Source organism: Panulirus ornatus, chromosome 62 (assembly GCF_036320965.1).
Source record: "Panulirus ornatus isolate Po-2019 chromosome 62, ASM3632096v1, whole genome shotgun sequence".
NCBI lineage: Eukaryota > Metazoa > Arthropoda > Malacostraca > Decapoda > Palinuridae > Panulirus > Panulirus ornatus.
The window spans coordinates 1,247,501-1,260,000 of record NC_092285.1 but is presented as its reverse complement, the minus strand read 5'-3'; positions in this window follow the sequence as shown (position 1 = coordinate 1,260,000).

The window sequence follows — 12,500 nt, the reverse complement described above, 5'->3', positions numbered from 1 at the left end:
TTTTCACTCCATCTTTCCACCTCCAATTTGGTCTCCCACTTCTCCTCGTTCCCTCCACCTCCGACACATATATCCTCTTGGTCAATCTTTCCTCACTCATTCTCTCCATGTGCCCAAACCACTTCAAAACACCCTCTTCTGCTCTCTCAACCACGCTCTTTTTATTTCCACACATCTCTCTTACCCTTACGTTACTTACTCGATCAAACCACCTCACACCACATATTGTCCTCAAACATCTCATTTCCAGCACATCCATCCTCCTGCGCACAACTCTATCCATAGCCCACGCCTCGCAACCATACAACATTGTTGGAACCACTATTCCTTCAAACATACCCATTTTTGCTTTCCGAGATAATGTTCTCGACTACCACACATTCTTCAAGGCTCCCAGGATTTTCGCCCCCTCCCCCACCCTATGATCCACTTCCGCTTCCATGGTTCCATCCGCTGCCAGATCCACTCCCAGATATCTAAAACACTTTACTTCCTCCAGTTTTTCTCCATTCAAACTCACCTCCCAATTGACTTGACCCTCAACCCTACTGTACCTAATAACCTTGCTCTTATTCACATTTACTCTTAACTTTCTTCTTTCACACACTTTACCAAACTCAGTCACCAGCTTCTGCAGTTTCTCACATGAATCAGCCACCAGCGCTGTATCGTCAGCGAACAACAACTGACTCACAACACACCAGAAACACCGTATGAGAGGCGCCTGTATGTGGTCCAGGATGGTCATCATCATGTTAATGAAACAACAGTTGACACACAAACTCCGGCATTTTGAAAGAAGCGTCGTAGTGAATGAAGCTGGACTCCGTGGAATGCAGAGTTGAAATAAATGAAAGCAGATCCATTCATGAATGCTGCCATGCAAGACGAAGATTGCAAACAATTGTCTGATCAACAACACATTACGAAAATGATCAGGAAAGAAGTTAATGTTGTAGTTATGATCAACAATGTTATTACAACCTTGGCTGATGGTTATGATGATATAACGTATATTGGAACCAGACTATATCACGTGTTGCCAACGTCATATATCATGTGTTTAACATTGGCAGGATGGTCGCCAGTGACTGTACCACATGACTGTACCACATGACTGTACCACATGACTGTACCATCATGACTGTACCATCATGACTGTACCACATGACTGTACCATCATGACTGTACCACATGACTGTACCATCATGACTGTACCATCATGACTGTACCACATGACTGTACCATCATGACTGTACCATATGACTGTACCACATGACTGTACCATATGACTGTACCATAATGACTGTACCATCATGACTGTACCACATGACTGTACCATCATGACTGTACCACATGACTGTACCACATGACTGTACCATATGACTGTACCATAATGACTGTACCACATGACTGTACCACATGACTGTACCACATGACTGTACCACATGACTGTACCACATGACTGTACCATATGACTGTACCATATGACTGTACCACATGACTGTACCATCATGACTGTACCATATGACTGTACCACATGACTGTACCATCATGACTGTACCATATGACTGTACCACATGACTGTACCATATGACTGTACCATATGACTGTACCATATGACTGTACCATCATGACTGTACCATATGACTGTACCATTATGACTGTACCAGCATGACTGTACCATATGACTGTACCAGCATGACTGTACCATCATGACTGTACCACATGACTGTACCACATGACTGTACCATCATGACTGTACCATATGACTGTACCAGTATGACTGTACCATCATGACTGTACCACATGACCATACCATCATGACTGTACCACATGACTGTACCATCATGACTGTACCATCATGACTGTACCACATGACTGCACATTATGACTGTACCACATGACTGTACCGTCCTCACCACCACATGACTGTACCAGCAGACTGTACCGTCCTGACCACCACATGACTGTACCAGCAGACTGTACCGTCCTGACCACCACATGACTGTACCAGCAGACTGTACCGTCCTGACCACCACATGACTGTACCAGCAGACTGTACCGTCCTGACCACCACATGACTGTACCAGCAGACTGTACCGTCCTGACCACCACATGACTGTACCAGCAGACTGTACCGTCCTGACCACCACATGACTGTACCAGCAGACTGTACCGTCCTGACCACCACATGACTGTACCAGCAGACTGTACCGTCCTGACCACCACATGACTGTACCAGCAGACTGTACCGTCCTGACCACCACATGACTGTACCAGCAGACTGTACCGTCCTGACCACCACATGACTGTACCAGCAGACTGTACCGTCCTGACCACCACATTCATAAACAAATCATCAGTAATCTTTTCAATATTTCGGAGGCTGGGCAGGTTTTTCTTGTGTTCTGAATATTTCTTTAGCTTCTGTTGGGCTGGCTGAGCAGAGATGACTCTTTCATATATATATATATATATATATATATATATATATATATATATATATATATATATATATATATATATGAAAGAGTCATCTTTATATATATATATATATATATATATATATATATATATATATATATATATATATATATATATATATATATATATATATATAAAGTCATATATATATATATATATATATATATATATATATATATATATATATATATATATTCATATAACCATAAACACCTGCCAGCATCATCCATTCAAGCCAACAAACAACACAAAATCATTGTTTTTATCGTATATGTAAAGTATGTTTATGGGATCTACTCTGGTGTTGGATTGACTGGTTGTAAGTTATGATTTTATCTATCGTGAATTTATAGAATGTTATGATTTCTGGTATAGTGAAAGTTGTTATAGAGTTGTTGTAACACAGGTGATGTAACAGGCCGCTCGTGTGACAGGTCAAAAGTTGCAGGTCACGAGACTAGATGACCTGACCAGGTCTTTTCTGCCGAAACTGTTGTGAAAATGGTCGTTTCATTGCAGAGATATGTTGTGCATGTTATAGAGATGTTATAGATATGTTGTAGAGATGTTATAGATATGTTGTAGAGATGTTATAGATATGTTGTAGAGATGTTATAGATACGTTATAGATACGTTATAGAGATGTTATAGATATGTTGTAGAGATGTTATAGATACGTTATAGATACGTTATAGAGATGTTATAGATATGTTGTAGAGATGTTATAGATATGTTGTAGAGATGTTATAGATATGTTGTAGAGATGTTATAGATACGTTATAGATACGTTATAGAGATGTTATAGATATGTTGTAGAGATGTTATAGATACGTTATAGATACGTTATAGAGATGTTATAGATATGTTGTAGAGATGTTATAGATACGTTATAGACATGTTATAGATATGTTGTAGAGATGTTATGGATATGTTATGGATAAAGTAAGTATGAGTTATCTTTATATAAATTCGTGATCAGTACAACCATTGTCATCACAAACTCTACTCCATCTATATAAACTACAGACACAAGCCACCATCTCAAACATGTTCCTATCTCCATCACTCTATTCCATCTATATAAACTACAGACACAAGCCACCATCACAAACATGTTCCTATCTCCATCACTCTACTCCATCTATATAAACTACAGACACAAGCCACCATCACTTACATATTCCTATCTCCATCACTCTACTCCATCTATATAAACTACAGACACAAGCCATCATCAGCACAACCATCACCATCATCCATCAACCATACCATCTACATCTACGTACCCTCCATCTACATTTCCTACCATCCCAACCCAACCACTGATCCCAGGTTGCTCCCTACTCATCGTTATTCAACAACTGCATTCATCAGGCATTCATCCTTCATCATTGACCTTCATCATGTGATCATGAATCATCCACTAAACTGTATGATGTTTTTGTGTTTATGGTTTGTGAATAATTACAGGATCTATGGTCCAACCTCACAATAATAATTCCATATTATCCTAATCTGATAATCCCACTCAAATATTATTTTTTTTCTGTGAAATTAAAGTTGGTTTTATATATTTCCTGGATTTGTTGATATATGTTATATGGAGGTCACAGAGCAGTGTTATTAGTTTGATTTATATAGTGAAGGAATATGGTATATTAATTGGTGTTGATGATATAAAATGATTGGGACATGTTTACTGATAATTTGAGAGGGATTGGTCAATGATTAGGGATTAGGGAACGTTTGCTGCGATTGGTGTTCTCGTTCCTGTTACTTAACCAATCAACTTACATGTGTAAAGTAGAGAAATGAGGCGAACTTATATAAGTATAAGAGTTCATGGTTTACTTTTAAGACCGTGGGACGTGTGTGTGTGTGTGTGTGTGTGTGTGTGTGTGTGTGTGTGTGTGTGTGTCTGTATGTGTGTGTGTATGTGTGTGTGTGTGTGTGTGTGTGTGTGTGTGTGTGTGTGTATGTGTGTATGTTTTAACCAATCATCGCAGTGGGAAGGAATAATAATAATAATAATGATATATTGATACAAACTTTGTTTACTTTATCTGCAAACAAAATCGCCACTCATATAAAAATGTATATTACTTGAAATCAGAGACATTCCTCGTGGTATATAAATTGGTCTCGAGTTGACGGTGTGGTCATAGTGTCTATATACATTGTCCTGAAGTTTCATTGAGATGTATGACGTCACGTTAGTGAAGTTTATACACGAAGTTCTCTGTTCCTCACTTCCGTTCTGGTAAAGTTGCTATGTTCTTCATAATGACGTCATGAGATGTACATGTTCTCAGTTGTTCAACCTGTGTTCAGCGAGCCACCAGGTAATGTGGTGTGTACATTGAATGATCACTACATACATTGTTGTAACCTCTGTCTCTCTCCCTCACCCACATCAGCCTCCATCACTCCATCTTCCTATATGCTGAGGTCATTATATGTTAACTAAACATCTTCCTATATGCTGAGGTCATTATATGTTAACTAAACATCATCCTATATGCTGAGGTTATTATATATTAACATAAACATCTTCCTATATGCTGAGGTTATTATATATTAACATAAACATCTTCCTATATGCTGAGGTTATTATATATTAAATAAACATCTTCCTATATGCTGAGGTTATTATATATTAACATCCAAGACAATAAATACAGAGTAATTGCTGTATTTTGGCAAGATGTTGTGAGGTATTCATGACCTGAGTTGTGGTGACACACATGATGGTTGAGGTCAGGTCACGTGAACACCTCACCGTGACCTGACACACTTGTAAACACGAAGAAGAAAACGGAAGGTGTTCCACGCCTTCAGGTCCAGGTGACCGGGTCTGGAGTATGACCTGGAGAACCAGGTTACACAAGACCTGATGGTCTATGACCAGGTTATCTGCTGGAGGACAGTACATGGGAAGGACAGATAACACAAGACCTGATGGTCTATGACCAGGTTATCTGCTGGAGGACAGTACATGGGAAGGACAGATAACACAAGACCTGATGGTCTATGACCAGGTTATCTGCTGGAGGACAGTACATGGGAAGGACAGATAACACAAGACCTGATGGTCTATGACCAGGTTATCTGCTGGAGGACAGTACATGGGAAGGACAGATAACACAAGACCTGATGGTCTATGACCAGGTTATCTGCTGGAGGACAGTACATGGGAAGGACAGATAACACAAGACCTGATGGTCTATGACCAGGTTATCTGCTGGAGGACAGTACATGGGAAGGACAGATAACACAAGACCTGATGGTCTATGACCAGGTTATCTGCTGGTGGACAGTACATGGGAAGGACAGATAACACAAGACCTGATGGTCTATGACCAGGTTATCTGCTGGTGGACAGTACATGGGAAGGACAGATAACACAAGACCTGATGGTCTATGACCAGGTTATCTGCTGGAGGACAGTACATGGGAAGGACAGATAACACAAGACCTGATGGTCTATGACCAGGTTATCTGCTGGAGGACAGTACATGGGAAGGACAGATAACACAAGACCTGATGGTCTATGACCAGGTTATCTGCTGGTGGACAGTACATGGGAAGGACAGATAACACAAGACCTGATGGTCTATGACCAGGTTATCTGCTGGAGGACAGTACATGGGAAGGACAGATAACACAAGATCTGATGGTCTAAGACCAGGTTATCTGCTGGAGGACAGTACATGGGAAGGACAGATAACACAAGACCTGATGGTCTATGACCAGGTTATCTGCTGGAGGACAGTACATGGGAAGGACAGATAACACAAGACCTGATGGTCTATGACCAGGTTATCTGCTGGAGGACAGTACATGGGAAGGACAGATAACACAAGACCTGATGGTCTATGACCAGGTTATCTGCTGGTGGACAGTACATGGGAAGGACAGATAACACAAGACCTGATGGTCTATGACCAGGTTATCTGCTGGAGGACAGTACATGGGAAGGACAGATAACACAAGACCTGATGGTCTATGACCAGGTACTCTAACAACAGAAAGAGACCAACAGGTCGTTGTTCAGGTCCCGGGTTCGTGTCCCCGGAGGACCAGGCGTGTCGTCGTGGTCATGTGGTGCCACGCCTTCGTGAGGTGAGGTAGCAGGAGGCGTGGTGAGGCAGCAGGAGGCGTGGTGAGGTAGCAGGAGGCGTGGTGAGGCGTGTACTTCCTGGGTGTACACCCAGACCGTGATACATGACCCGGGTAACTGTACATTGCACCACACTTGACGTTGTTATAATATGCAAATGACCCATAATGACTTTAATTGGGCGGAGACGTGCGCCACACTCGTTGACCAGGGGGGAGGGGGAGGGGGGCCTTCGCTAACACGCTAACCAAGGAAGATAAACTTTGTGTTCTTTGTGGTGATTGGTGGGCCCTATTAGGGGGGGGTGGTGATTGTGGATAGTGATTGGATGGCTCTGAGAGGTGGTTACTTAAATGCTGGATGGTGATTGGTGGACCCTGAGTGGAGGGGATTGAATACTGAATGGTGATTGGTGGACCGTGAGTGGAGGGGGTTGAATACTACATGCTGATTGGTGGACCCTGAGTGTACGGTTTTGCATCCGAGATGGTGATTGGTTGGCCCTGAGTGGGAGGTTTGAATACTACATGCTGATTGGTTGGCCCTGAGTGGGAGGTTTGAATACTACATGCTGATTGGTGGATCGTGAGTGGAACTCAGGATCTTCCGTTGACCACATGTGATTAATAACAGATTCAAGGATTAGATATTTAGAAACCCCATGATTAGCTACAGTCTTACCATTAATTAGAAACCCCATGATTCTAGAAACCTGCAATTGATTAGAAATCCCATGATTAGCTACAGTCTTACCATTAATTAGAAACCCCATGATTCTAGAAACCTGCAATTGATTAGAAATCCCATGATTAGCTACAGTCTTACCATTAATTAGAAACCCCATGATTCTAGAAACCTGCAATTGATTAGAAACCCCATGATTAGCTACAGTCTTACCATTAATTAGAAACCCCATGATTCTAGAAACCTGCAATTGATTAGAAATCCCATGATTAGCTACAGTCTTACCATTAATTAGAAACCCCATGATTCTAGAAACCTGCAATTGATTAGAAATCCCATGATTAGCTACAGTCTTACCATTAATTAGAAACCCCATGATTCTAGAAACCTGCAATTGATTAGAAACCCCATGATTAGCTACAGTCTTACCATTAATTAGAAACCCCATGATTCTAGAAACCTGCAATTGATTAGAAATCCCATGATTAGCTACAGTCTTACCATTAATTAGAAACCCCATGATTCTAGAAACCTGCAATTGATTAGAAATCCCATGATTAGCTACAGTCTTACCATTAATTAGAAACCCCATGATTCTAGAAACCTGCAATTGATTAGAAACCCCATGATTAGCTACAGTCTTACCATTAATTAGAAACCCCATGATTCTAGAAACCTGCAATTGATTAGAAATCCCATGATTAGCTACAGTCTTACCATTAATTAGAAACCCCATGATTAGCTACAGTCTTACCATTAATTAGAAACCCCATGATTAGCTACAGTCTAACCATTGATTAGAAACCCCATGATTAGCTACAGTCTTACCATTAATTAGAAACCCCATGATTAGCTACAGTCTAACCATTAATTAGAAACCCCATGATTCTAGAAACCTGCAATTGATTAGAAACTCTATGATTATGTAGAGATCTTACGATGATATAGAAACCTGATGATTGTTGATACATCTTACTGTTTAGAAACCTGATGATTATTTAGAAGCCTGATGATTAGTTAGAAACCTGATGATTATTTGCAAAGTAATGGTTAGTTAGAAACCTGATGATTAGTTAGAAACCTGATGATTATTTGCAAAGTAATGGTTAGTTAGAAACCTGATGATTATTTGCAAAGTAATGGTTAGTTAGAAACCTGATGATTATTTACAAATCAAATGATTGGTTAGAAACCTAATGGTTATTTAGAAACCTGATGATTATATCAAAATTTAATGATTAGTTAGAGACCTGATGATTAGTTAGAAACCTGATGACTATTCCATCTTAAGTAATGATACTGTGGTCTTTTCCATGTGCTTAATTCCATATTGGAAGAAGGTCAATAATTGACCCCATAATTGACCCCATTTAATCATAATATATAATTATAATGGTTGATGTTAGAGTTCATTTTCCCTTACAGTGTTGTGGTCTTCGTACGCCGTTTATGGCTTGTTTGTTAAGTCATTTATTGACTATTTAATTAACGAGCAGATTACTCAATAAATTGAAAGATAATGTTGCAAGATTCTGGTGCAGAGAGAGAGTCCTGGGTTGTTAAGGGAGCGAGGTTGTAATAACATAACACACACCAAACGTAAATAAACCAATAAAAAGGTTATATATATATATATATATATATATATATATATATATATATATATATATATATATATATATATATATATTTTATTTATTTATTTTGCTTTGTCGCTGTCTCCCGCGTTTGCGAGGTAGCGCATGGAAACAGACAAAAGAAATGGCCCAACCCACCCCCATACACATGTTTATACATACACGTCCACACACGCAAATATACATACCTATACATCTCAATGTACACATATATATACACACACAGACACATACATATGTACCCATGCACACAGTTCACACTGTCTGCCTTTATTCATTCCCATCGCCACCTCGCCACACATGGAATACCTTCCCCCTCCCCCCCTCATGTGTGCGAGGTAGCGCTAGGAAAAGACAACAAAGGCCTCATTCGTTCACACTCAGTCTCTAGCTGTCATGCAATAATGCCCGAAACCACAGCTCCCTTTCCACATCCAGGCCCCACACAGCTTTCCATGGTTTACCCCAGACGCTTCACATGCCCTGATTCAATCCACTGACAGCACGTCAACCCCGGTATACCACATCGATCCAATTCACTCTATTTCTTGCCCGCCTTTCACCCTCCTGCATGTTCAGGCCCCGATCACTCAAAATCCTTTTCACTCCATCTTTCCACCTCCAATTTGGTCTCCCACTTCTCCTCGTTCCCTCCACCTCCGACACATATATCCTCTTGGTCAATCTTTCCTCACTCATTCTCTCCATGTGCCCAAACCATTTCAAAACACCCTCTTCTGCTCTCTCAACCACGCTCTTTTTATATCCACACATCTCTCTTACCCTTACATTACTTACTCGATCAAACCACCTCACACCACACATTGTCCTCAAACATCTCATTTCCAGCACATCCACCCTCCTGCGCACAACTCTATCCATAGCCCACGCCTCGCAACTATACAACATTGTTGGAACCACTATTCCTTCAAACATACCCATTTTTGCTTTCCGAGATAATGTTCTCGACTTCTACACATTCTTCAAGGCTCCCAGGATTTTCGCCCCCTCCCCCACCCTATGATTCACTTCCGCTTCCATGGTTCCATCCGCTGCCAGATCCACTCCCAGATATCTAAAACACTTTACTTCCTCCAGCTTTTCTCCATTCAAACTTACCTCCCAATTGACTTGACCCTCAACCCTACTGTACCTAATAACCTTGCTCTTATTTACATTTACTCTTAACTTTCTTCTTTCACACACTTTACCAAACTCAGTCACCAGCTTCTGCAGTTTCTCACATGAATCAGCCACCAGCGCTGTATCATCAGCGAACAACAACTGACTCACTTCCCAAGCTCTCTCATCCACAACAGACTTCATTCTTGCCTCTCTTTCCAAAACTCTTGCATTCACCTCCCTAACAACCCCACCCATAAACAAATTAAACAACCATGGAGACATCACACACCCCTGCCGCAAACCTACATTCGCTGAGAACCAATCACTTTCCTCTCTTCCAACACGTACACATGCCTTGCATCCTCGATAAAAACTTTTCACTGCTTCTAACAACTTACCACCCACACCATATATTCTTAATACCTTCCACAGAACATCTCTATCAACTCTATCATATGCCTTCTCCAGATCCATAAATGCTAAATACAAATCCATTTGCTTTTCTAAGTATTTCTCACATACATTCTTCAAAGCAAACACCTGATCCACACATCCTCTACCACTTCTGAAACCACACTGCTCTTCCCCAATCTGATGCTCTGTACATGCCTTCACCCTCTCAATCAATACCCTCCCATATAATTTACCAGGAATACTCAACAAACTCATACCTCTGTAATTTGAGCACTCACTCTTATCCCCTTTGCCTTTGTACAATGGCACTATGCACGCATTCCGCCAATCCTCAGGCACCTCACCATGAGTCATACATACATTAAATAACCTTACCAACCAGTCAACAATACAGTCACCCCCTTTTTTGATGAATTCCACTGCAATACCATCCAAACCTGCTGCCTTGCCGGCTTTCATCTTCCGCAAAGCTTTTACTACCTCTTCTCTGTTTACCAAATCATTTTCCCTAACCCTCTCACTTTGCACACCACCTCGACCAAGACACCCTATATCTGCCACTCTATCATCAAACACATTCAACAAACCTTCAAAATACTCACTCCATCTCCTTCTCACATCACCACTACTTGTTATCACCTCCCCATTAGCGCCCTTCACTGAAGTTCCCATTTGCTCCCTTGTCTTACGCACTTTATATTTTTTTTTTTTTTTTTTTATACTTTGTCGCTGTCTCCCGCGTTTGCGAGGTAGCGCAGGGAAACAGACGAAAGAAATGGCCCAACCCACCCCCATACACATGTATATACATACGTCCACACACTCAAATATACATACCTACACAGCTTTCCATGGTTTACCCCAGACGCTTCACATGCCTTGATTCAATCCACTGACAGCACGTCAACCCCGGTATACCACATCGCTCCAATTCACTCTATTCCTTGCCCTCCTTTCACCATCCTGCATGTTCAGGCCCCGATCACACAAAATCTTTTTCACTCCATCTTTCCACCTCCAATTTGGTCTCCCTCTTCTCCTCGTTCCCTCCACCTCCGACACATATATCCTCTTGGTCAATCTTTCCTCACTCATTCTCTCCATGTGACCAAACCATTTCAAAACACCCTCTTCTGCTCTCTCAACCACGCTCTTTTTATTTCCACACATCTCTCTTACCCTTACGTTACTTACTCGCTCAAACCACCTCACACCACACATTGTCCTCAAACATCTCATTTCCAGCACATCCATCCTCCTGCGCACAACTCTATCCATAGTCCACGCCTCGCAACCATACAACATTGTTGGAACCACTATTCCTTCAAACATACCCATTTTTGCTTTCCGAGATAATGTTCTCGACTTCCACACATTCTTCAAGGCTCCAGAATTTTCGCCCCCTCCCCCACCCTATGATCCACTTCCGCTTCCATGTTTCCATCCGCTGCCAGATCCACTCCCAGATATCTAAAACACTTCACTTCCTCCAGTTTTTCTCCATTCAAACTCACCTCCCAATTGACTTGACCCTCAACCCTACTGTACCTAATAACCTTGCTCTTATTCACATTTACTCTTAACTTTCTTCTTCCACACACTTTACCAAACTCAGTCACCAGCTTCTGCAGTTTCTCACATGAATCAGCCACCAGCGCTGTATCATCAGCGAACAACAACTGACTCACTTCCCAAGCTCTCTCATATATATATATATATATATATATATATATATATATATATATATATATATATATATATATATATATATATATATATATATATATGGCTTTTAAGTTAACTTTATTTATAGCCATTTAAGTAGACATCTAAAGGTAATACCAGAAAACCCGAGGTTTATTTCCGTATCTATATTTCATAGCAAAAAGAAAACGATAAAAGAGAATTTATTCTTATGAAAAATGTAAAGTAGATTTTGTGGGTTTTGTTGTGTATTCATAACTGTGGACACTGAACACGGCGTGCTATCCTCCCCACCCGTCCCCTCCCCACACACACACACACACATACAC